Here is a 26,453-nt window from a genome sequence, read left to right as displayed (position 1 = left end):
GCATTAATATACACCAGCAAACCAGCAAGGCAGGAGGCTTCAGAGAGCAACAGGGTTTATTCGTTGTTCGGCTGATGGCTGGAAAGAGGGAATCAACACATCACTGGCATCTCAGAAAAAGCCCAGAGACCAACCTGGAGGTGAGATGAGATGGAAAAGGGTGTCGCAGCTGGAGAAGATGGCGGAGCAGGAAGGCACGGAGGGCCCAGAGAGCAGCTGGCCTGAGTCAGCAGTGATTTAAAGACCTGAACCATCTGCATCGACCCCTGGACCAAGGAGATACGGCATCACAGAATGGCAGAGGTTGGAAGTGGCCTCTGGAGATCATCTAGTCCAACCGCCCTGCTTAAAGCAGGTTCACCTACAGCAGGTTACACAGGACTGCATCCAGGTGGGTTTTGAATATCTCCAGGGAAGGAGACTCCACAGCCTCTCTGGGCAGCCTGTTCAGTGCTCTGTCACCCTTAACATAAAGAAGTTTTTCCTCATGTTCAGGCAGAACTTCCCGTGCTCCAGTTTGTGCCTGTTGGCCCTTATCCTGTCACTGGGCACCACTGAGAAGAGCCTGGCCCCATCCTCTTGATACCCACCCTTTAGGTATTTATAAGTGTTGATAAGGTCCCCTCTCAGTCTGCTCTTCTCCAGGCTAAACAGCCCCAGGTGTCTCAGCTGTTCCTCATAGGAGAGATGCTCCAGTCCCTTCATCACCTTTGTAGCCCTTTGCTGTACCCTCTCCAGTAGTTCCCTGTCCCTCTTGAACTGGGGGGCCCAGAACTGGACACAGCACTCCAGGTGTGGCCTTACCAGGGCAGAGTAGAGGGGGAGGAGAACCTCCCTTGACCCGCTGGCCACACTCTTCTTCATGCACCCCAGGATACCATTGGCCTTGGCCACAAGGGCACACGGCTGGCTCACTTGTTGTCTAACACAACTCCCAGGTCCTTCTCTGCAGAGCTGCTCTCCAGCAGGTCACCACCAGCCTATACTGGTGGTTGGGGTTATTCCTCCCCAGGTGCAGGACCCTACGTTTGCCCTTGTTGAACCTCACCAGGTTCCTCTCTGTCCAGCTCTCCAGCCTGTCAAGGTCTCACTGGATGGCAGCACAGTCTTCTGGCGTGTCAGCCACTCCTCCCAGTTTAGTATCGTCAAAAACTCGCTGAGGGTGCGCTCTGTCCCTTCCTCCAGGTTGTTGATGAACAAGACTGGACCCAGTACTGACCCACTAGTCACAGGTCTCCGACTAGACTCAGCACCACTGATCACAACCCTCTGAGCTCTGTCCTTCAGCCAGTTCTCAACCCACCTACCTGTCCACTCATCTATCCCACACTTCCTAAGCTTACCTGTGAGAGTGTGATGAGAGACACTGTCGGAAGCCTTGCTGAAGTCAAGGTAGACAACATCCACTGCTTTCCCTTCAACCACCCAGCCAGTCATGCCAAATACAGAGACCAACAAGGCAGGATGGGGCATTGCATAGTCACAGCCCCATTGCAAAGGGAAACCACAGCCTGGAGAAAGGGGTAAATGCTGGATAAAATATGAACCTTATTGCTATTGCTACTGGATGGAGACAAAATGGGAAAAAACCACCCTCATTCTTTAGGCCAGCCTTCCCAGTCCACGCACCACACAGCTAGTAACAATTTAGGATTTAGCAGGAGGAAGCACGAAGAGCAAAACTTCAGGCCACCACCCCCGAAGACGTGTTATCCCCAGGTTCGCAATCAGCCAACCACTTGTTTATCCAGTGCTCCCAGAGATGAGGACGCAGCTCGAGCTGGAAGTATCACGGAATACTTCAAATGCAAACAATCAAGAGGTTTTGCAGCGGGTATTTGGGGCAATGGTGGAAGAATAAAAGCATGCTTTTCCGTTTCCAAACTTTTTGCTTTTTGACAGGCTCACAAAAACCCCGAGCAGTTTAATGGAAACACAAGATTTTTCCCCAGCAAAGTCCGCTCCAGCGCCAGCTGCTGCAGGTTAATTGTACCATGCAGCCAGGGTGAGCTTTTATTAAAAAGCATCAAACCAAAACCACTCTAAAGTACCAAAGCAACAAAAACCCCTAAGTTTCTGCAGACAGCCAAGGACCACCACACAAAGTGGCACCTGATATATTTAAAAGTAGTTAAGTAGTTTTATTTCCTCTCCTGGCACTTGCAAGTCCATCTCACGGACTCATTTATGGCTAAAGCTTGCCAAAATAGGCTGGAAGGGGAAAATAAATAAACAAATAAATGCCCTAAATGAGGTTAAAACTGAGCCAAAACCTGTTATTTAACTACAACACAGGTCACGGAGCAGTTCCCAGCACACGAGAGGTTGACACGCCGACGTTTCATGGTGGCAAGCGACCACGGGACAGGGGCACGGGGACTGCTGGTGCCAAAGCTGGCGCGGGGACATCCCACCATCACCAGGTCACTGGCCAGGTGGGACACAAGTGTGGGCGTCGGGAGAGCGCAGCACCCGCAGCACCCTCAGCACACGTGGCCCTCCTTGCTCACACTCCCGTGCAAGGCCAGCCCTGTGCACAGGCTGCACACTCACACACAACCCCTGTGCAAGGCCAGCCCTGTGCACAGGCTGCACACACACACACACACTCCCCCGTGCAAGGCCAGCCCTGTCTCCAGGCTGCACACTCACACACACACTCCCCCGTGCAAGGCCAGCCCTGTGCACAGGCTGCACACACACACACACACCGTGCAAGGCCAGCCCTGTGCACAGGCTGCACACACACACACCCTGTGCAAGGCCAGCCCTGTGCACAGGCTACACACACACACACACACCGTGCAAGGCCAGCCCTGTGCACAGGCTGCACACACACACACACCTGTACAAGGCCAGCCCTGTGCACAAGCTGCACACACACACACACTCCCCCGTGCAAGTCCAGCCCTGTGCACAGGCTGCACACACACACACAACCCCTGTGCAAGGCCAGCCCTGTGCACAGGCTACACACACACACACACACCGTGCAAGGCCAGCCCTGTGCACAGGCTGCACACACACACACACCTGTACAAGGCCAGCCCTGTGCACAAGCTGCACACACACTCCCCCGTGCAAGTCCAGCCCTGTGCACAGGCTGCACACACACACACAACCCCTGTGCAAGGCCAGCCCTGTGCACAGGCTGCACACACACACACACACACCTGTACAAGGCCAGCCCTGTGCACAGGCTGCACACACACACACACACCCTGTTCAAGGCCAGCCCTGTGCACAGGCTGCACACACACACACACTCCCCCGTGCAAGGCCAGCCCTGTGCACAGGCTGCACACACACACACACTCCCCCGTGCAAGGCCAGCCCTGTGCACAGGCTGCACACACACACACACCGTGCAAGGCCAGCCCTGTGCACAGGCTGCACACACACACACACACACACCTGTTCAAGGCCAGCCCTGTGCACAGGCTACACACACACACACCTGTGCAAGGCCAGCCCTGTGCACAAGCTGCACACACACACACACTCCCCTGTGCAAGTCCAGCCCTGTGCACAGGCTGCACACACACACACCCCCTGTGCAAGGCCAGCCCTGTCTCCAGGCTGCACACTCACACACCCCCTGTGCAAGGCCAGCCCTGTGCACACACACACCCACTCACCCCCGTGCAAGGCCAGCTTTGTCCCCAGGCTGCACACACACACACATACCCGTGCAAGGGCAACACGTCACTGGGTTACACGCCCCGCCCCGCGCCGTGTCACGCCCGTGTCACACACACGCACACACTCAACCCGCGCGCACCCGGAGGGGAAGGGGGGGAGGGGGGGGGCGGGGAAAGTCCATCAGCCGCTGCGCGCGCGCCCCTCACCTGCCGCCGTCAGGCTCCGCCGTACCGCCGGCACCCAAACATCACGTGACCGCGGCGGGCCCGCCCCGACCACGTGTTCGCCTCCCCTCACCCCCGCCCCTCCCGCTGGAGTCCCCAGCCCGCAGGTGCCACCACCCGCGGGCACCGCCCCGGACTGCAACTCCCAGCCGGCACCGCGAAGCGGCGCCCCGCCCCCCCTTTTCCCTCAGCGACCAATCCGGGACGACCCGCGTGAGGCGAGAACTCCCCGCGGTCCCGCCCACCGCCCCTCAGCGCCAGCTCCTCCCGCGTTTCCCCCCGCGCCTGTCGCTGGGTGACGCCCACAGGGGCTGTTCCCTGTCTCCCTCCGCCCCTGCTGCTGCCCTCCTCTCTATGGGGACCCGGCGAGCTTTGGGGTGTCTGGCGGGTCCCCCTCCCTTCCCCCTGCCGCTGCGCTCCCCAAGGCGGGCTTCCCTTTCTTTGAGGCCTTCCCGCTTCCCCCTCAGCCTCCCCTCCTGCCACAGGCGCCCTGCTGTTCCTCTCCTTCTGGGGATTCCCCTGGCCGGTCTCCTCTGGCCTGTGAGGCAGCAAAGTACTTCCCATCGCCTTCCCTTCTCCCCTCTGTCCCGCCATACCACACCCCCCCACACCCCCCCCCCCAGCCCTGGTACCCCCCCTCTTACACGCCATTGCTGAAAACAGGGATGTGAACATCTCACCTGCCTCCCCTCGGGCCTCCAGCCACAGGGACTCACCGGGTGAGGAGCCCCAGGGCAGGACCATAAGTGTTGTGGTTCCCCTTTGATTTCACCAGCCGAGGAGCCCTTCAGACTCCAGCGCGGGATGAGCCGATACTCCTTGAACTCTTCACAGATACTCTTTGTTACTCCCGAGAGCGGCGTTAAGCTCTTTGAGGACAGGTTTGTGCCCTCCCCTGCAGTCGCACAGTGCTGGCACCCTGCACGCAAGATCAGAAACAACATGGAATCACCAGTTCATTCGCTGCTACTAAAGCTACTAATGCCATTTAAAACACCACAAATTGCAGATCGACGCTGGAAATACACCGGAAAAAAGTGCTTTGATTGAGCACTCCAGCACACAGGGCATCCGGTCCAGCTCACACGGTTCCTAGGAGGGGTTTGCTTTTTATTTGCAAAGTAACAGCAGCTTTATTTGGTGGTTGGCTTTGCAAACAGAGTTATAAAGCATGGATTTTCTTGATAGAGCCTTTAAACAACTGTTCAATTTAACAAGGGGTTGACAAGCCAGATGCTTTTTTGGAATTCTAGGTCTGCAGCAGTAGCCCTGCCAAAAAAAAAAAAAAAAGTTTTAAAAGGGCTAAGGGCCCACCTGGGCCTCCATAAACTTCAGGGTTTTACAGCACCCTACTGCTATGAGAACAGTTTCCTCGATCTTTTGCTGCACTGGTAAATCATTTATTTCTGGTGAAGGCTAAAGAAAATCCCTTAGGAAAAGGGCTGTAAAAATGCATTTGTAACGAAATACAGCTGTCCTGCTTGCTGTCTGCAAAATCCTCTGGCTGCAGTTACATGTGCAACACCCTGTGTCTTGCTAGGTGGTTTTTTAGGGCAGCTGCGAGGGGGAGGAAGAGCAGGTCAGTCCTGCAAGAAGCATAGATTACAGTTCAAAGCCACTGTGCAAAATTTTCAGTAATTTTCAGTACAAATCATATTTACTTTCAGTGTGAGCCTCGTGAAAGTAAATAAGAGAGGAAATACATAAACATGTGCCAATATAAGACACAAAGTATTCCAAGGGACAGCAATCATAAAAATTACAGTGAGATAAAACTCACATGATTGCTTTGGTTTGCAGTCTGCATCTTGCTGGTTTTGCATTTTGGAGCTGAAGAAATACTGCTTCATCAATAAGTGTGTTGTTCATACAATAATAATACTGACGTTCTCTTGGGACATTTTTCTTCTGAGGGATTTGGGGGCTTTTGCAGACTTCGGTATTGTGTGCATCAGGACTGGTCCTTGTTATTACCAGCTGCTTACAGCTTGCAAAAGGAGCAAGGGTGGGTTCTTGGCATGGTGTGGAAATCAGACCTACGCAAGTAGGGAAGGCGCCTTGCATCATCTAAAGTGATGCTTTCTCTGAACTGAGGAGAAAAAAAAGAAAAGCAGTTAACAACTTTGTTCCATCCCACAGCAATAGCATCTCTAAATCTGAAAAATATAGCCAGTTGTGTGACGACCAAAAGCCCTAAGGGCCAAAACTTTCTTTAAACAGTTTAATCTTTGTGTTCATCATCTCTTACTGGGAGGAGGTTGCCCGTTTGCCAGCTGCAACATGGCAGTTCCCAAGGTGGAGGCAGCGATTTCACTCCAGGGTGAGCAAAACTCGCAAAGGTCGGACCTGCCTAGAAGGGTGACTCAGGGGTGAAGTTGTCAGCGTGTTTCTGCTTTGGAAACCTGCCCTGATTCCTCTACAGAGACGAAATGGGACGCATCAGAGGATCTCCACCAGCATTGAGATAAACTCAGCAACGATGCTTTCACCTCTTCCCTGCTGAGATGATTATCCAGTTAGGCTGGCTGTGATTTCTTCCAGTGTTTGGAAGGAGTTTCCTTTTGGCTCACTGGTTTGTTTTGTGAATCATCTGAAATCACAACCTTTCAATAGCTGTGCTATTAGAGTATTTATGGAAAGGTTATCCTGTTGTCCGCATGGTTACTTTTTCCCAAGCTGTGTTGATTTAGTTTCGCTATAATGGCATGTCCTAGCATTTCATCAGTCTCTATTGCCACTGCCATTTCTTTATGTCGTCTATTGAGTTTCTTTGGCATATGTTAAAGCAAGTCGTGCTCTTATGAAAATGCTATCAAGGATTTTATACAAAATTATAAACTATGACAGTCAAATATCTTAGACAATATTGAAAGAGCGGTCTCCCTCCTATTGAATTTCAGTTTAAGAAAAAAAAACAACAGACAAATTTATGTTACATCCTACTACATATTTACGTAACAGCCCAGCGGGGTTTCGTTCCTGTTAAATACTGAAGGGCTTTTCCATGAGTCAGGAGGACACAAAAACAACTTGCCTGCGAAGTAAAGGGTTGTCGTGTGGATTTCTCAGGTTGATTTGTTTTGTGATCTGAACATCACTTCTTGTAAAATCAAAACTGCTATGAATTTCTCTCCTGTTTTGGATTGACTGGAAGTTTTGATAGGTTCAGGAAAAGAGAGGTAATTAAATAACATATCGCAGGAAAGCTTCAATGGCTGCTTCATTTATCCCATTAGCACTCAGTTGCTATGTCACTCCCAATATCCATGTAAACACGGCAGCAAAGCTTTTCTAATGCAGCAGCGAGGGAAGAATAAAGAGCAACTTATCCTTGCAATAACACGAAGAAGAAAGCCTCGGTACTTGTCTGGAGTATGTACAAATAAATTTCTCCAGGTTTTAACACAGAACTATTCATTTAGAGTAGTTTTTCATCTTCTCCTGTACTTAAGGAGTCTCCACTTTTGCAAAAAAAAAAAAAACAAACCACCTTTTCAGAAGTTTCTTTCTCCATTTGCTCCAATTTCTTTTCAGATCTCAGTGAGAATTTATTCCACCCCCCTTCCCAGATTAATACCTCCTTTTGCTATTTTTTTCCTGCTATTTTCAGTACTTGGGCTGGGGTTATAGCTTTTCTGAAGACTGCTAGACAAAACCTAGCTGTTTTTTTAGCAGTACTTAACTTTTCAATCCTGGATTAATTGGACAATTGCACAGCTGGAAGAGTGTTTTTTTTTCTTTGATAAAAAAATGCTGTTTTCCAGACAAATGCTTTATATACCAATCCAGTCAGCTGCAAGGAGCCTAGGAACAAAGAGAAGTTGGTCTGAATGCTTCACAAAAACGAGGCTGATTCTTATTTCGTATTCCCAGAGATCCATGACGGTGACCTCAGATTCCCTGAAAACGGCACAGTTCGGAGAGCTTATCGCAGCGTATCTCTATGTTGTTACCTGTGAGCAATTTAATAAAAAAGATATTATAGCAACAATAAAAGGAGGCTGGAGAATGCCAGCTAATCCCTGAACAACCTTATTTCAGTCTATTTAAAGTCCAAGAGAGACTTGAATTCCGCGGCCTAGCAGATTCTGACATAAAACAGATGTTTTCATCAAGTGCTGCAGTAGCAGCAATACATGTCCCAAGCTGGTGACTCTCTGGCAGGTCCGGCGGGTCACCAGGAGGAGTCGTGAGCCATAAAGAGCTGATTTTCAATGCTTTGCGCTGCATTCCCGCATCGGTTACGCTGGGTATATCTGCAATAGCTGCGGATTTTAGTGGCATTATGCCTGGATTTATCTTAGCATCACTAGATTTGACCCTTCCTTTTCAAGAAACATATTACTGTGTCTGAATTAGGAAAATAAAAGCCCCAAGCCAATGTAAAAAACTTTGTGTCTGAGGCAGTGATAAGTCAATCACCTCATCAATAAAGCGTGTCCAATACTCTTAGTAATCCCAGTGATCAGCTTTGCTTATGAAAGCTGGAGATATTAAATTGAGCTCCTCACCGCTCTGAGCAGGGATGACAAGTGGCAATTGAAACGAATGTTGACAGAGCTGAAGGAGCACATGCTGAGTGCGGCAGACGTAACACGACGGCGAGGGAACAAGGCTAAACCAAGCTGATGGGGAGGAAAACTTGGAGGTTGGAACAAATCACTCATTCCACTTAATGACAAAACACCACTGATAATTTGCTCGGTTCAGTAACGCAGTTCCTGCTGCCCCTGTATAATCAGGAGGAAAAACTGGCCGGTGCAGTGGAGCTGGAGTACAGGAGTTGTAGTACGAAGGAGAGCACCGCAGAGAGTGAACCGAGGGAGATCCCAGCTCTCAAAGCCTCAGTGCCTCATTCTTCCCGATGACATCTGAAGGCATCACAGCACCCAAAGCATAATGAAAACCTCCGTTTTATGATGCACTTGTGAAACAACTAAACATGTCATGCAATGCAAGGAACCCTGAAACACAAATAGGTAGATGGGTACCTAGAAAGTAAGAAAACAGTCTAGGGTTAAAACATTTATTTGTGGTTTGATTCTATAAACATAAATGCTTATTTCATTGCCTGGTTTTAAGGCTAAATTCCCACTACCAGAATCAAGTGTCTATTTGGTTACTGTTGTTAGAGCTGCAGTTACTACCACTGATTAGTCAAGGATTGTCCTTTCTGCCGCTGGTCTCATCCACTTAATAGGTTTTATCCCGAATTACACATTTTGGAAGGAAAAAGATTATTGTTTTCTACACATTTGTGCTACATCTCTCATAACAGATTCCCACTTTGTTCAGTTTGCGAGTGCCACTGCACAATATGTTTTAAATAATAATACTGTGCTGAGAAATGTACTAAAACCTTCCATTTCAGAAAGAAATTCTTTTAAATGACCCAAGACGAACACTAGGTTTTGGGGATTCACTGACAAATGCAAATGTACTTCTTCCAGTGTTTATAAGGATTCAGCTAAACTTGTGTCAAGGTTTCTATCCACACAGTGAGAGGAAGTCCACAAAACAACAGCAAGAAAGAACCAAGATCTAGACAATGTGATTACAAACAAAGATTGAAAGAGAGGAGTTTGTTGAATCTAGAAAATAGAAGATCTGGGGAAATGGGAGTAACTTCTCAGATATACGAAGGCTTACTGCAAGGAAAAAAAAAAAAAACAACAGGAAAAAACCATTCTCCATGGCTACCGAGGGTAGGTCAAGAAGCCATTGGCTTAGAATGGCTTGGATTTCTGGGAGAAGATTTAATTTAGATATGAAAAAGTACTATCTAGTACTAAGGATAGTAAAGCCCTTGTACAAACTACCTGGGAAGGTCTGGACTTTCTGCTGCTGGAAGTTTTCAAAACCAGATTGAATCACAAATCATCTGTGGAAGCGTTTTACATGATGGTTCAGATGATTTGGGGGATGAACCAAATGATCTCCTGAGATGTCTCCCAGCCGTATGTATTCTGTGATTTGGACAATGTCAGGGAGAAGGACTGTATTGATTAAACCTATCAGAAATTCAAAACCACTCTGATTTTTTAACATAAGAATTTTTTTTAAAAATCAGTGTTATTTCAGACCCAGGTACATTTAGCCCATGTCCTTCTGCCATCACCTATAAATGGATGCCAAAAGAAAGTAAGCACAGGGGACATGTTTATGACCACTCCACCAGTCCCCAACTAGTCTCAGCTCAGGGATTTCCTGATCCTGTTGTGGTCCTTGCCGATTCCTTCCTTCAGCTGTCCACCCGGATTTAAGCCCATAAAAATGTGCATTCATATTTTTCATGTCTGCTACTTGCTGCATAAAGGACCACCTTCTTCACTTTATTGTGAAGGTCATTAGCTTCATTTGAAGACATCAAGCCAGAAGAAACTGGGTTGTTACTCTTACCATCTGCTTCCTATCTTTGAAAGATTATTTATGTTTGTCGAGACCAGATAAGAGGATAATCATATCCCATGGCTGTTTTAAACACCTTTTGTTAAAACTTTTTTTGAAATCCAAGAGCATTTTATTTACTGGGTTGTTGATACCAGCAAGCCTGTTAACCCATTACAAAAAAAAATAAATCAAGAGATCTGTAAGGTGCAATTAACCAGAAGTGAAATTTTTACCTTCGTTCATCAAAGATTCAGCTAATTTGTCTAGTTCAGATGTCAGTGTTATAAGTTTGTAGTTCCCTGGATCTTTCCTGGATCCTCTCCAGTCTTCACATACCAGGGAAATTTTAAGGGAAACATTGCACATTGACGTTAATAAGATATTTAAATTTTTATTTTCTGTAGAACTCTTCGGTAAGTATATCTAGCCCTGCTGGTTTTTCTGTGCTTATTCTGTGTTTTTTGTTTTTTTTTTTGTAGTCTGTACCTTTAGTTCAATTTCAAGCTCTTCGCTGAATCGTCTCCTCCAGATCACCCCCGTTTCTTCTGCAGTAAACACCAGTGCAAAGAATTCACTTGGGTGCTCACTCCACAGGACTTTTTTCCTCTGCAAGTGATTCTTGTACACAATTGCCATCGATTGGTCTTGTAGGGAAGCTCATCACTCCTGATTTGTGTCTACATTTAGCTTGTACCCAGGGTTAAACTGTAACGGTCCCTCTATCACCCAACAGCCCCTCACAAGCTCAGAAGGGGAAAGAGGAAAAAAAAGAGCAAACCCATGGGTGGAAGCGAGAACAGATTTTCATGACATCACACCAATACCAACAAAGGTACACAAAGCTATACTCAGTGAAGTGAATGTGCAGCTGCCACAATCGACAGGAGAGCAGCCCTCAGGAGCAAGAAGGAGCCAAGGGAAGAGGAGAAACCACAGCCAGTACCCTCCAGGAGCTCCTTTACCTCAGCCAACCTTCCCCCTTTATACTGACCATGACATTATGGGATGGGCTACACCTGTAGCTCACTCAGATCAGCTGCCCTGGCTGACCTGAAACTGCTAACAGCCTGCCCAACATGGCTGGGCTGTGATTCTATCCCAGCCAAACCAGGACAATGTGTTGAAAGAAAAATATAGTATTAGTGTTGTTTGGTTTTATTGATTGCTTCTCAGTATCCTTTGGCCTCCCTCATTCTATTTTCACTTTTAAGGTGCTAGAGTTCCCGATTCTGTTTGCCTTTTTTTTTTTTTTTAGCTTTTTGAAGGATGCCTTCTTATTTCTGATAGCAGCCTTTACCCTTCTGTTCAACTATGCTGCGTTACTTTTTTTCTCCAGGCTTTTCTGAGAGAAAAACAGCGGTACACCAGTGGCATGTTTCCTACTCAACACCCTTTGGTACTGTCAACACCTGTAAGGATTTAATTCCTCTAGCTTCCACTTTTGACTTTTTTTAAGAGCTTATTTTTACATGGTCCTGCTAGTGAATCTGGGCAAAGCTTTGATGGACTGCTCAGCCCCTGTTGCTCCCGTAGGGATGTTGGCAAGGTACGTCATGGAATCTGCTGCAGGGTGTTGACTTCATGATGAGATTTTGAACTAGATTTTATATCAACCCAGGGGTTAACGTATCTTCTTCTGGGATCAGTAACCAGCTGCTGCTTCAGACTCAGATGTGACCTGTGCTCAGTCTCCATGGAGGCAACTGAAATTACCCAAGACATTTGTATTTCCTGCCTTTTCTGCTTTTTTTTTTTTTTTCTTTTTCTGTTAGCCTCAGTTAATGTTGCTGTGCTGGTGAGCAGTAAGGTCTATTGACCCAAGTCTGTGTTGTTCCTTCTTTCCCGGAGTTTCAATTCACAGAGATTCTTGATGACGTGTTTTCCTCTCTCTTTCCAGCATAGGCCTCATCTGATCTAGTGTCCCTTTGATTGTTTTCCTTCCACCAAGTTTTTGATACATGTACATCTGTCTCTTCATTCTGCTTCAAAAAGGCCAGTTCCACTGTCTTTGTTTCTGAGGTTTCCAGCATTTGCCTAGTAATACACGTACTGCCACTTTAGTTCCCATCTTGACAACCTTTTCAAATGTCAGTCTATTTGTTTTCCATTTTCTGTTTGATTATTTACTTCCTGTGACCTATTCTTCATGGAGGGGTACCTATGTTTGTGTCTTTATCTTTAGAAATGTCATCCTAAACCATATGCTCTTGTTCACCGGTTGGCTTCCCTCACTCCTCACTTTAAAAGCTCCCTCACAGCCTCCTTGATTTTAACTGGCAATGCTTCAGATGAACTCTGTCTCTCCTGTACTGGCTTTTGGTGCTCTGCATGTGTCAGATGAGCCCGAAACCATCTTACATTCATACTCCAAGAAATAAGGGAGCATTTCAGACAGCATTACTATACAGGTCCTTCTCTTTGGTTTCTTTTCCAGGAGCCTAAATTTTGCCTCCACAGAGAGGACCTCCCTTGCATGTGTCATTAATACCCATTTGGGCCACGACCATGGACCCCTCATCACTTGCTTGTTCTAATCTTCCAGCCACCTTTGCATGTTAAAACAATGAAAGCTGTTGTCTTATATTTTTTAATACCTTTAATGGGTGATAACTTCTTTCCTGATTGATCCTCCAAGCATCTTAATTTTGCTGTCCTCTTGAAAATGATCTTAACACCTTATTGGTGAGGGTTTCTGTATTATTTCTCTGGAAGAAGTGGAGAGGGGGCAAAAAGCAAATTTTATAAAAAAATATTGCATCATAATGAATCAAGAACATTTCAATGCAATTTAAACTTTGTGTGATGACCTGGAAAGGAGACAAAGCAAGGGAGATTTAAGGATAGTCAACTGCAAAGCCCAAGAGCATATGCTTTAATTAAATTTAGCAGCTTGAATCAGCTCCTCCCCTCCCAACTGAATGGCTGGCAGATAGTCTGTGATCATAGAAATATGCCTTCCTTTGCCCTTATTTATGTTACTAAATCTCTCCTAAAATTTCTCAGTGTCGTGACTGCATATAGCAATAGTGGGAGCAAGAAATGAGACAAGATGTCACATAGACCCACACAAAGCACTTTGTCTAACAAGGTGCTCATAGTACAGGTTGCCAATACTAATTGGATCTCTTGCTGCTTCTAGCACTGGGGATGAGATCCACATTAAGAAATTTTAGCAATTAGGTCCTGTTTCATGAGGAAGGTTGGGATGGCAACTCTACAAACTATCTGAAAAAAAATTACTAAGGTTTCTTTAGGCACCTGTGCCCATAAATGCCAATACTTTTGCTATTAAATGTTAGATATCTAGAATTTTCTCCTGTGCGTATCCAGAGGTGCTGCTGTCTCAGTGGAGCTGAGCAATTCCTTTCCAACACTTTGTGACATTCATGACATTGGCATTCTTTTCTCAAACACCCCAGTGAAGCTCATCTGAAAAGCATGTTCTGAGTGCATGTAGTGGTCACCAACGACACTGTCCTGACTGTCTAGTGATGCAAAATCTGTCCTTTTTTGTAATACCACAAGGATTAGCTTGCTTGCTTAGGAAGTGAGTGGCTTGGGCTCAAGTCTCTCCAGTTGGGAGGGTTGCCATGTCCTAGAAAAATGTGTTAATCATGTGGCTAGCTTAAAGCTGCTTTCTATCTTGCTAGGCAAAGCTATGCCTTTGTGCAGAAAAAAGGCCTTCAGGCTTCGTAAAGCAAATGGAGTAACAGCCAAAAAGACACATGACATTGTGTCTCATTGAAGGGGGGATCCTGGGCTGCCTCTTGGAACAGAGAGTAGAAAGGGTGTCAAGATGTACTGCAGAGGACCTGTGTTAAAAACAAAACACCCGTATTTCATGTGATAAAGAAGAGGGAGGCAATGGGTGGAATTTATGTGAATGTCCCTAATCCTCATTTGGAAGGGCTTTTTTCCTAGAGGGTGTGTCCCACCAAATACTTTCTTCAATGAATGCCCTTTGTAATGTTGCTGTGTCTCATCCTTGCTCTTGAATAGATTGCCTAGGCATTGTATTCCCCTTTCCTCTTAAAAGTGAATTTTTACTAACTACTGTAGTGAGCTACAGCTGTATGTTTTATTGGAGAGGTTTTATCACTGATTCTTTTCAGACTGAACATCCTTTTTAATAAATGAAATAAATGCTAAATGCAAATAGGCCCTGTCTCTCATTATGACAGCTTTGTACTTTTTATTATGTGAGTGGGAGAGATGAGTACAGGTCTTTGCAGTGCGTCTAGCAGGAGAGGACACACAGTAGCACTGAGGCTTGACCTTGCAACCCTAGGACATTAGACCTGGATTTGTGCCATGGTGTCTGGGCATCTTTTGACCTCATACCCACCCTTACTAAATTTACTTCGTTGAAATGTGCTAGTTATTCAGCCATTTCAAATCTATTATTGATGGCAGACCTCCAAGGAAGAGGCTGGATCATAGAATCATAGAATGGTTTAGATTAGAAGGGACCTTGAAGATCATCTAGTCCAACCTCCCTGTCGTGGGCAAGGACACCTTCCATCAGACCAGGTTGCTCAAAGCCCCATCCAACCTGGCCTGGAACACTTCCAAGTAGGAGGCAGCCACAACTTCTCTGGGCAACCTGTGCCAGTGTTTCACCACCCTTGTAGTGAAGAACTTCTTCCTAATATCTAATCTAAATCTTCCCTCCTTCAGTTTGAAACCATGTTACCCCTCATCCTATCACCACACTCTCTGATCAAGAGTCTCTCCCCACCTTTCCTGTAGGCTCCTTTAAGTACTGGAAGGTCGCTATAACATCTCCCTGGAGCCTTCTCTTCTCCAAGCTGAACAACACCAACTCTTGCAGGCTGTCCTCACAGGGGAGGTGCTCCAGCCCCATGATCATCTTCGTGGTCCTCTTCTGGACCACCTCCAGCAGGTCCATGTCTTTCTTGTGCTGAGGGCCCCAGAGCTGGATGCAGCACTGCAGGTGAGGTCTCACCAGAGCAGAGAAGAGGGGGAATGCTGCAAAAAGGCATCCACAAGAGAAACTTTCCTCTGCTTCAGAACTGAACAGATGCTCCAGTTTGTGACCAGGAAGATACTGTGTTATAGAGAATCCCTCCATCCTGAATTTGTTCCAACTCCTTATCACTTGCAGTCAAGAAGGACAGATGAGGATGGTTAAGAAAGGGTGTGTTAGGCTTAAGCGTAGGCCAAGTAATGCGCTGAAGGGTTGAGGTCTGCCTGCTTAAATTTCACCAAGAATTCAGATCAACGATGTAGCTCGCTAAGATAAGGTGTCCCAAAGTTTTACATGACAACTGGTGTTGATATGCTGTTGAAGAGCCCCTCCACTGTTGGTCAGAATTGGCTGTACTTCAGCAGTGGGCCAGCTGCATGTCAGTCCTGGTCCAAAGTTAATGTGAAGTCCATGGAAGGACTTCTACTGAGTCAATAAGCTTTGGATCAATTTCCGATGTCAGTTCACAAAGTGCTTTTGAATAATTTATGCTGAAGGCTTTATATAAAATCAAAATTAGTGTTTTCATTTACTTGCATATCATAAGAATAAAACTTTTTTAAAAAATTGTTTTACTTAGTAATTTATCTGTTTGGAGATTGGAGCTGAAGTCTATTGTTAAGCCTGATTAAAGAATGTGAAATCAGAGTGAGGCTGGGTCCCTCATTTTAATGAGTTAGTGTATCCATTTTATTTTTCTCTGACGGATTTGATAAAATAAGATACAAATCTACACACCTGCAGGCCATTGAGATAATACAGTATTTGGGCTAGGTACGGGAAGAGAAATGATAGTAAGGATACGTGCGTTCATCAGGATGATATCTATAAAAAGGGAGAATGATTAACTTTGCAAAATGTTTTTCATAGTCCACTAGATTAAGATATTAATGAACTGCTGCTTGAATGAGCCAGACCTCTTGACCTTAAAGTGAGACAATTTCAGAAACAAGAGAAGTAGGCGTGGGCCAACCGATCCATTTATTTTAAGTATTTTAAATGCCCCTGATTTAGTGTGCTGTTCTGCATTATAATCGGATCTCAGTGTGGGCTGCCACCAGAAGCGCCGGTCTTGTTCCTTCCACTTCTCAGCTGACCCTGGCTCTGTATTCCTGTGCCTTCCCATGCATTTGACTGAGCAGTTGTGTGGGTAGGGACAGAAAAAATGACTGGGATCACCTCTTTAGCAGCAGCCTGAAGCTGGACCAAGTTAAGCAGCGCATGAAACTGTGCCCAACACTGGCGATTTTCTCTGAATGGCACCATAGTCCCATGTGATTATGGAAACTTCAATGTTTAGAAGATCTTACATGGTACATAATTTATTTAAGAAGCAATAAAAAGTGATACGTTCATAAGTATGAACAGCAGTGCATTCTTTTCAACATTTGTATTAGACTTCAGTGGAATATAGGAGGTAGTACAGCAGGAGAGGATGGAGGAGATGTGTCCCATTTTAGGCCATCAATTACAAGGGCCAGTAATTCCCTGTCTCCTGACAGGTAGAAAAAAAAACAGCCATAGGTGACCCACCTGTGTTTTGTAAAGATCAAGTTCATTAGGCTCCTAGAAGGTGGACTGCGCCAACCAAAATCACCTTAATAGAAAAGTGGGAGTAAGCAGAGACCTTACAGAGAGCAAAAAGATCAGCAGAGGAAACTACATTTTAGAGGTCAAAGCATGCAGGGATAGTGCCAGCATTGCTAAAAGTAAATTCAAATTAATCCTGTCAAAGAAAATTAGATTAAATTAATAAGGAGCAAGGATTTCTTCAGTACTTAAACATGAAAACAGAAAGAAAATGTGGAATAAGAAATATAGGGCAGACATTAAAGATGCTGAAAATATGACCCTGCAGTTAAAGGTCTGCTTCAGCTCAGTTTTCTGTAAGGACTCTGATGTAGAACCTGCTAAGGAAAAACAAGATGATTAATGGGAAGAGGACTGTGGACATGGAAATTTCTATTACCAAAGTGGAAACAAAACTCTCTAAACTAGTTTCATTTAGCTAGGGAGAAGGGAGGAGATATGGAGCTGGGTAATCAGCATTCTTGATATTTGAAAGAGCTGGCTCAGGAAATCAGTGCTCCATCTCAAAGCTCTTTAATAAATGTATGAAGTTGGGGGTGGTTCCATCTGTATGTCAAATAATAAATATAGCGTCCATATTTGAGTGCTGAAAAACAGCCACCCAACTCCACAAATATGCAAGCTTTAGAATAAATCTTCAAGAAAACAAAAATGAATGAATAATTAAAGAAAAGAAACGACCACAAAGAGGTGAAAATAAATCAAGATGGGAGGAAATACAGATTTATCAAAGGCTGTTTGTGTCTGATATCTTTCCTTAAAAAGGATAACCAATTGTTATGGATGGGAAAAATGCTCTAGACATAATCCACTTAGACTTCAATGAAGCACTATCAATATTGTGCCACATGAGATGTTATTTACTGGAGAAAATGTGGATCATTTCCAAAATACTAATGTGTTTAGTAACTACTAAAGAGAAATGACCTGGGGTTCTGTAGAGAAGAGAGCTTGTAGTTTCCAGGGCAGTTTTTAGTGAAGTTTCACAATTCTCTGTCTTCAGACTAATCTTATTTAATATTTCTATTGGTGACCCTGGCTTAAGAAATAGAGATTTACTAATGAATTTTGTAGACAGCACAAAGCTGGGAGGTGTAGGCAATTCAGAAGAGCATTGGTGTATTAGCGAGGTCAATTGGATGGAGAACTGAAAAATGTAATGGTACAAAGAGTAAGGTTGTGCATGTGGAGATTAATAACAACAGGATTGGCTGTAAAGCTGGAGCTTGTCAGTGGAAAATGAGGGAGTAAAAAGGGCATGTTGTGTTTGTTGATCACAGAATGATACAGCCCTGAAAAAGCAAGGATCCTAGGGATGTCTCAGCTGAGGCGTTCTCAGGAGAGGCCTCTGATGAGACTGAAGTGAGACCTCTTACAGAACAGTGTACAAAATCCTTGGCTCCCATAAACAAGAAATATGTCTTCAAGCTGGTGCCCTGAAGTTCATCCAGGACCATCAGTGGCATGGAGAGGTTACCAGATAGCAAAAGCCTAGAAGATGTTTGTGTTTTATACAGCTTGGAAAATGAAAGCTAATGAACAGATAAGGACTCTTTAAGTAGAGGGCAGGAGGGAGGAATGGGGGGAGAGGGAGAACACTGATGCAAGAATAAATTTGTATACTTTGGACATGGATTAATTTAGTCTGGAAACTCTTAAGAAATAAGGTGGAAGTGTCTGGGACAGCGTCCTAATCCAAATAATGGGAACAAAAGACCTTACTTTCAGGTAGATTTCTTAAGAAACTGAAAGATATCACTGGATATGACACCAGCTGTGGTACAGAATGGGCTTGGATGGCCCCAAAATGTTCTGGATACACTGAGCTGAGCTGTATCACCTTCAGTCCTGAGCTGGGATGCCTGCGTGAGGCTGCATTTACTGATCTGTGTCTCTGACAGTGTGGCACCTTTGCATTGTTCTCTGTTGCATGGTACAAACCTATGTTAGGTGGGTCATGAGTGAGACTTTGAGGTCTACTGTTGGTTGCAGGCAGGAAGGATTCTATTGATCTTTAGGTGGAGGAAATGTCTGTGAGGTTAGATGAGCTGAGCCATGGTCTAAAGGCAACTCTTTTTCTACATGGAGGCTCTTGGGAGCCCAGAGTTTTCCAATTTTAGCTGAAACACTGCCATCAGATCAAAAATAAACAAGGATGAATCTAAGGAAAGGCATTAATGACCAGGCAAGGTCTATGTCAGTGAGGAGAAAAATCTTTTGTTTGTTTTTTGTATTTCTACCTGCTGGACTGAGGCTAAACATTACAGGCAACTGCAGTTGCTGTCAAAGGACGTTTGTCAGAAAGAGGAGAGGACATCAAGTCCTTGTTGAGCTGTCCTTTCCTTTTCCAGTTTCTCTGACTAAACGTTTCAGCAGAACAAGAAGCTTTTCAGTACAAGGCTAACCTGCTGTACTTGCACAAAACAATTTACATGCTTACTCACATGGTGTATGCAAACAAAATGTTCGGAACAAGTCAGGAGACCTTACTCAGCAGTGACATTGCACTCTTGTTGTAAGGAATAATTTACTCAACCCCTTTCTCAGTTTACTGAGTGATTGAAATACAATATAAGGTTAAACCTCTCACCTAGAAGCGTATGTAACCACCTCATTGCTCTCCTGAAATTACAAAAATACCCCCGCACTGATAAAGGGAAGAGTTATTTGTTTAAGGCACTGATAGTTTACTCAACAGTCAAATAATGAACAATAGTAGACAATTTTATAAAAGAAACATATTTCTTTCTTCTAGACAATCTAAACTTAGATCTCCTTATACTGCAGTGTCTTATCCACATCAAAGAGGCATTCCAAAAGTTGGTTAAGAGGAATGTGTTTGTCCTTGCTCTTGACAGTTCATCCCACTCAAGGAGGACTCCTCATGTGGGATCAACTGTGAAAAAGCGAGGAGAAACGCTTTCCCCTATGAGAGAGATCAAAATGTCACTTTTTGAACCATTTTGACAAATACTCTGTGGTGTTTCCAGAGGCATCTTGAGGAAAATTATCTCTCTTATGGCTGCTTCAAGGTGGGTGCCACCAGGTCACTGACCCAAATGTCACAGTCAGTGGGGGAGTCATGTGGGGGAGTGACAACACAGTTATCCTGGGAAGGTTTCAGAAGGCTTCACAGAGCAGTCAAAATAGCTGGATACATTTTTAATATTGATTGCAAAAAAGGGAAAATAATAAAAGCAAAAATAATAAATGTAATTTAATATTTACATACGATTAATGTTTTCAGAAGCTCACATTCAAATGGCAGTCAGTGATATTAAATTCTACCAGTATTCAGGCCATGCCTTATGAAAAGAAGTGATCCACTGAACAACCAGACTGAAAAAATTACAGAACATCAGTCCTTGTGTAGAGAAAAAAGGATGTGGGGGAGAAAACCTTCATAACTCCCTTGTATTCCCATAGTGATGAGAGAGACCACGGTCCTTGTGGTATCCATGGTGTGTGTAAGGAAGGAATATTCTTGATATGCAAATGACTGAGAGCTGCTATCAGAGGGGTTTAGTAGTTTAAAGGGAAATCTAGCAATTCAAAAAGAAGTCAAAATCTGTACTCACATCTATATTTATTCTCATTTTGGTGAATCCAGCAGAAGGATGCTCTTTGGTGGCAGGACTTGAAGAGCACAACTGTGTTCTCCCCTGGTTCATCTCCAAGGTGGCGCCTGGTTACAAGAATTCCATGCAAAAGAGAAGAAATAAGACCATCAGAGGGCTGAGATTTAACAAACGAACCACAAGGGTGTTACGAAGAAAGGAGAGATTTGGCCATTCATGAAATCAGATGAAGTTCAAACATGATGCTGCAGTGGAATTGAGACTAACGCGAGACAGGCATTTGACCTTGCTAACTTTGAGCTGATCTTTGGAAGGCAATGATGGATTCTTTAATGTAAGTCATTAAAATAAAGCCAGATCAAAACAGCATCTGAGCATACATTCAGAGAAAGCTCTCTTCTTGTGCCAAGAGTAGCCTGCATGCCAGAGCTCTAAATAAACAGTCTAAATATACAGGTTCATAAATCTTTTTTGTGAAATTAAAAAAAAGGAAAAGGACATTGATTTATTATATGTTTGTTGGAAAGCTGAAGACTTAGCCTTTAGTTGTAATAACTGTGTTGTCCATGCTCCGTGAGGGGGCAGAAGTGATTGACTTCGATTGTGCTTTTCTTGGTTTTGGTAATTATAAGGTCAGTGGGAAGTGTTCCCAGAACAGCAATCTTTTTGGCTCCACATTTAGGTTGTTTCTAGATTCCCTTTAAAAGTTCACCGCTCAGGCTTTAGTTCCCCAAAAAGAAACTGACCTCTTGAACTTGAAATATAGCTCTTGTTTCAGGGAGAGGATTTTGTGGGAAATGCCATAAAAATCAGGAGACACACAGAAAAAACGTTTTAAGAATGGGACGGGTATACAATGAAGATCCTCTGTCCTCTGGAAGTCTGTGACTTAGGGACATCCTGAGCTAGGTTATAATCTCATCTTTATGATGAGCAGCCCTCAATAAACCTTCCTTACATCTGACTGCATTTGAATCTACTTTAACCTATGCAACATCTTGAGATGATGATTTCCACAGTTCAGTCATGTAGTACGTGAAAAAATATTAACCTTAACTAGGTGGCTGTTAAAGAAGGGCAACAGAGGAGGGGTTGCTATGCGTGCATATGAGAGTACTGTTTACGGGAGCTGTACGAGATGTATCCCCTTCCTCTTCATGGCTGCCCCTCCTCTGGGTTCTTTGATATAGTAGCTGTCCTGTACCTTCCCCTCAAACCACTTGAGTGCAATTCCACCCACTACTGTAGGTTACATCTTTCCCAGAGTACCAGGCTCTCATTCAGGTTCAACCACCAGTGTGCAAAGTCATTTCGCAGACAGCTTAGCTAGAAGAGCACCAGGCTCCTTTGTCGCCTCGCAGGGTGCATCTCCCCTCCAAAAGGGCGAATCGAGACATGTTACAGAAAGAGCTTTTTGTACAATCAGACTGTACAAGCCAAATCACTGATTCTGGAGCTTCCCAGAAGCCTTTGCTTCCTCAGGCATCAGCGCTGGAGCTCTCATGATGTGGCCACATGAGCTCCTGGTCATGTCCTTCACCCCTTGTGTGGCAGAGGAGGTAGGAGACCCACTCTTCCATTGCACCCTGTGAACTGGAGGAGCACTTTCACACCTTCCCTATTGCCTGTAGCTCTAGGGGCTTAGAATCACTGGCTTTGAGTCCTCACCGTAGCCATGCTGCTGGAGGAGAACACAATGCTCTCTGGGGGGACCCTGCACCCGCCTCTCCTGCCCTTCTTGCTCCCAGGAATGTTCTTACCCCGTACCAAACTGGATATGGAAAGAAGCTCCTGCCTCTCACAAGCCCCTGGGGGCTACTCCAAGGCTGCAAGGTCTCCCCAGACCTTCCTGAAGGTGATCATCTGCTTTGCAAGCGTCTGCTCCCTTCAGCTGTCCCAGCATGGCAGGAGCCCAGGATAAAATGGCCTGACCTCAACTTCCTGCTGATCCTTTGCCAGCTGCCAGCAAGGCTGCAAAGAATAACATGTGAAGGAAGTCCTACCCTTGGGGACGGAGAAGGAGAGGGCTGTCAAAGCTGCTCTGTGCACAAGGCCATGGGTGGTGGGTCTTCCTGTAAAGAAGGAGGCAGCTCCTGCTATCTTTCTCTAGACATCCATCACCAAGATGCAGAAGACCTGCTAAATGATACATCTGTATTTCTTCTGGGGAGAGTGCAAGCTCTACTGCTTTAGCCATGTGTCCTGGCTTCAGTTCGTAACTGTCTCTTAGTGGCTGGTTAAATGAAATTTCCTGTTGCACCAGTGGCTTCCTTCTTGCCGTTCTCAGCAAGTCACTCAACAGGGGTGTCAGCGAGCAGTGAGGGTCAGCTGCTCTCTGAGGCATGAGGAGCTTGCAGCTGAGCTCCATAACACAGCTGGCCAGGCAGAAGCTTCACCAGCCCCAGCCCTGAGCAAAGCAAGGATGGAACGTGGCCAGGTTCAACCAAGAGTCCAGATCACCAGGCAAGTTTATAGGAATGAGGCAGGTCCCAGGAGCTGGGAAGTCAATCCCCAGGACAAGGTCAGGATCAGATCTCATGATCCCTGGTAGATTTTTTTTTTTTTGTTTATATTCACACGGAACCTTTTCTCTTCACCCTGTTCTGGGGTCTCTGCGTGCCTTCGTTTTGGTTTTGGTTTCTTACCGTTGTAACCTACTCCACTTCCACGAGCTCCCTCCATCAGGAAGTGTGCATCATTTCTTGCAGTCCATGTTTTGTGTACCAGTCCTTAAGCATGATTGCGACAATTAGATTTTATAGTTATATAGCCCCAAAGCATGTCTAATCTTTTGAAAAGTAGGAAGAAGGACTGGTTAATTCACAGTTCTGCCTTACTCTCATCCTCTAAAGTGTTAAATCAGCTCCCTACATCTTCATGAATCACAGCCTTGCTGTCCTCTGCAGTGAACTAGGAGTTGTTGTCTCTGAATTTAGGATGTAGACTTATCTTCCAACTCTGTCGCTTTTCATGATCTTTATCTCCCTAAAACTTTCATGATCCAGATGTTCCCTATTGGCTTAGATAGCTGTGCTGGTAACCATCCCCACTTAGTACTTCCTAATGCCTTTGACACAAGTATGTGTACAGTAATTAGAGAAAGTAAATAGTATCTGCAGAACATACTTGAATTTAATTAAAATAATAATAATATTTCAGACTTTGGCACACTATGTCACCACTGTGATTTGCTGCCTGTACAGACAGCTTCACAGACCAGCTATGCCTGCTCTGCATACCTGTGGGCTGCCTGGCTTTACCTAGCCTATGGTACACACTTCTGAGGGACTTAATAAATATTCTGTCAGGTTGGAGGAAATTGTAGAAAAATTATCTGGGGAAGGAATTTCCTTAATGTTGCTCAGTGTCAGCATCTGAGCATCTGAGAAAAGTTTTAGGACGCTGTCTTCATTGCTTTAAATAACATCATACTAGATTGATACTGTAAAACACCTGGAACACTTGATTTTTTTTTTTCCTGAATAGCTGAAGAAAAGCTTCGTGCCATCCGTGGTCAGATTTTTCTGTCACGTTGTTTGTTGTTCCTTTTTTCTTTTTTTCTTGAGGGTAGGAACTACATTTGAAAATCTTTCTTCTCAAACTAGCCTCCTCTTACATGTTGTTATAATGCACAAAAGACCCTGAGAACAAGGGGTAGGCTTGAGCCAGCACCTGCAAAAGGCATTCAGGGCTTTGACCATCGACTGGATGGTCATATCCTGCTCTGTTATATCTCAAGGTCAGCACTAAACATGATGCTCTAGAAAAGATGCCTGTCTTGAAAAAAGATTGTCTTCTATTTTTGTCCTCAAGATTTTCCCATGAGACCCACCTCTGGGCAGCTTAAGACTACAGGTCATTAACTTTGTAAATCCTGTGATTCCCTTAGCAAAGAAGTCCTTTCTCGGGGCCAAAAAGTCTTTACAAAGAGGCCTTGAAGGACATAAGCATGAGGAGGATCAGAATTGCCATCCCACTCACTGAGCACAGAGGGCACTGGGAGAGCAAGACCATTGTGGTGGGCACTGGGTACTGCCTATCCCTGGGATGAGAAGGCCTGTCCACCTCACAGGTTTGCTCAAGTTCCTTGCCGGAGAGGGGCAAAGAATCTACCCAAAACTACTGAGCTAAGGGGATGGGACAAGTTGATTTCTGGTGAATTTGGGGGTTCCTTTCTCCATAGTCTCAGCCTAATGTGAAGCCCTCCTTTGATCATTTTTCAGGCTTTTCAGCATTCTGAGCAAGCAGCTAAAGTAGCAGTTAGGGCAATGATATGAAATTATCTTCTTTTTTCTTAGAGGTGATTTCTAGGATTTAAGCTTCAGAATTCTCTGGAGGTCAGTATCCCTTTTTCCCTTCTTTCAGTGGATAATGGAAAGCCACAGACTTCAGTAACCTGGTGAATTTCAGCAGTGGCAGCTCCCTGAGAAAAGGCGCAGTAGAAATAAAGAGAGTCCACACGTACTGAAAAACCCCTGGAGAATAATACTGAAAATGAGAAGAGGATGTGAAAACAGCATGTGAAGAAAAAGTGAAGCAGTTGGCTTTGTTTAGCCTAGAAAAGAGAAACCTAAAGGAAGCCAGGTACATGTTCTTCCAACAAAGGAGAGGGAGAGTATGGAGATCAATAGTTCTGTGCCCTTGGTGACTAGAATAACAAGAAATCTATTCAACTTCCAGCAAAGAGGAGAAAATAAATGCCATAAAAGAAAATGAAGAGTGAATGTTGTCTAGAGAGGCTGTGAAAACTCCTTGGATGTTTATTAGAAGACCTGAGGCAAACAAGCTCTGGAGTGGTGTAGGTATCCTTGATTCTGCCTTGGTGCAGAGGAAAGGACTAGGGCAGAGGTTCACAGACTGGGACAAAGAATGTACCTGAGAAGATAAGAAGTCCCAGAAAATTACTTTTAGCCTTGGTGTCTCCCTCCATCCTTGTTCCTTGCTGCTTCTATCCCCAAAGGCTGTCTCTTCGAAGTTGTATGAAGAAAGACAAACACCACCCCCCACCACCCCCCGCCTCTTTTCTTTGAACCAATGCAGACAGCAAGATGAGAATGAAATAATTTTAGTGGGGATTTGGGAGGAAGAGTGAAACAGAGGGGTTACTCATTTATTCTAGAAAAGAAAGATAGCTCAATATTAAAAAGTCCAAAAGCTTTGGGAGTCGATGACCTTTAGGTCCATTGCATCTCTTGGAAATCCACTTCTAAATAAATATTCATCACTGACGCATGCTCTAATAAAAACGGCGTATTGCAGTCATTTGCTGCTTGGTGCATAGAGTCTTGTCGGCTCATTCATAGCACATTTACTGCCAAATCATTCCTTTAATCATAGAACGAGAAATGTTACACGCGCTGAACAAATCTCCCTCATTAACTTGAGCAGGTTACTACTGCAGTCTGTTATACTTCAGCTTCTATTTTCGGAGAAGGTCTTGTAACCTAATGTGTGTGTGTGTCACAGCTGTCACTACCACGCTCTGCCAGGATGACAACTGCAGGCTAGGACTAATAGTGCTAGATACTTCTGAAGAAGTCTTCAGTATCTCTGCCCTGGGACAGAAATACTTGTTCTTCATTTTTACTGTATACAGTGATCCATTGAATGGTGCTTTTTATCCCTAGCAGTCTCATTGAAATATTTAAAGTCCCACTCACCCTCGATATAGTGTTAGGATTTGATCCTTTATGATTGTCATACACTGGGGAAAGGAAAATTAGAGGTATGGCTCAAAATGCCCCTTCTGCCCATCATCCTCAGCCTGCCTCCTGAAACCTCAAATGTTCACTGTCAGCTTTTGTAGGGGGGGAAAAATAATTCAAGTTGCCATTAATATGTGAAAGAAAGTTAGATAAGGCCTAAGGGCTTTTATCTGTATGGGCTATGATTTAGCAATGCACATAAACATGTGCTTTTCTAAATTAAGGCCCCTTGCAGACTTCTGCAACCAGCAAAGTGAGAGCAGAAATTCCCATCAGCTTGTAGAGAGAGAGGCTGCAAATGCAATATGGTTTTTTCCCTGGGAGACACTGTCTGCAC

Source organism: Leptosomus discolor, chromosome 5 (assembly GCF_034619465.1).
Source record: "Leptosomus discolor isolate bLepDis1 chromosome 5, bLepDis1.hap2, whole genome shotgun sequence".
Classification (NCBI taxonomy): Eukaryota; Metazoa; Chordata; class Aves; order Leptosomiformes; family Leptosomidae; genus Leptosomus; species Leptosomus discolor.
This window is presented reverse-complemented; position numbering follows the sequence as displayed.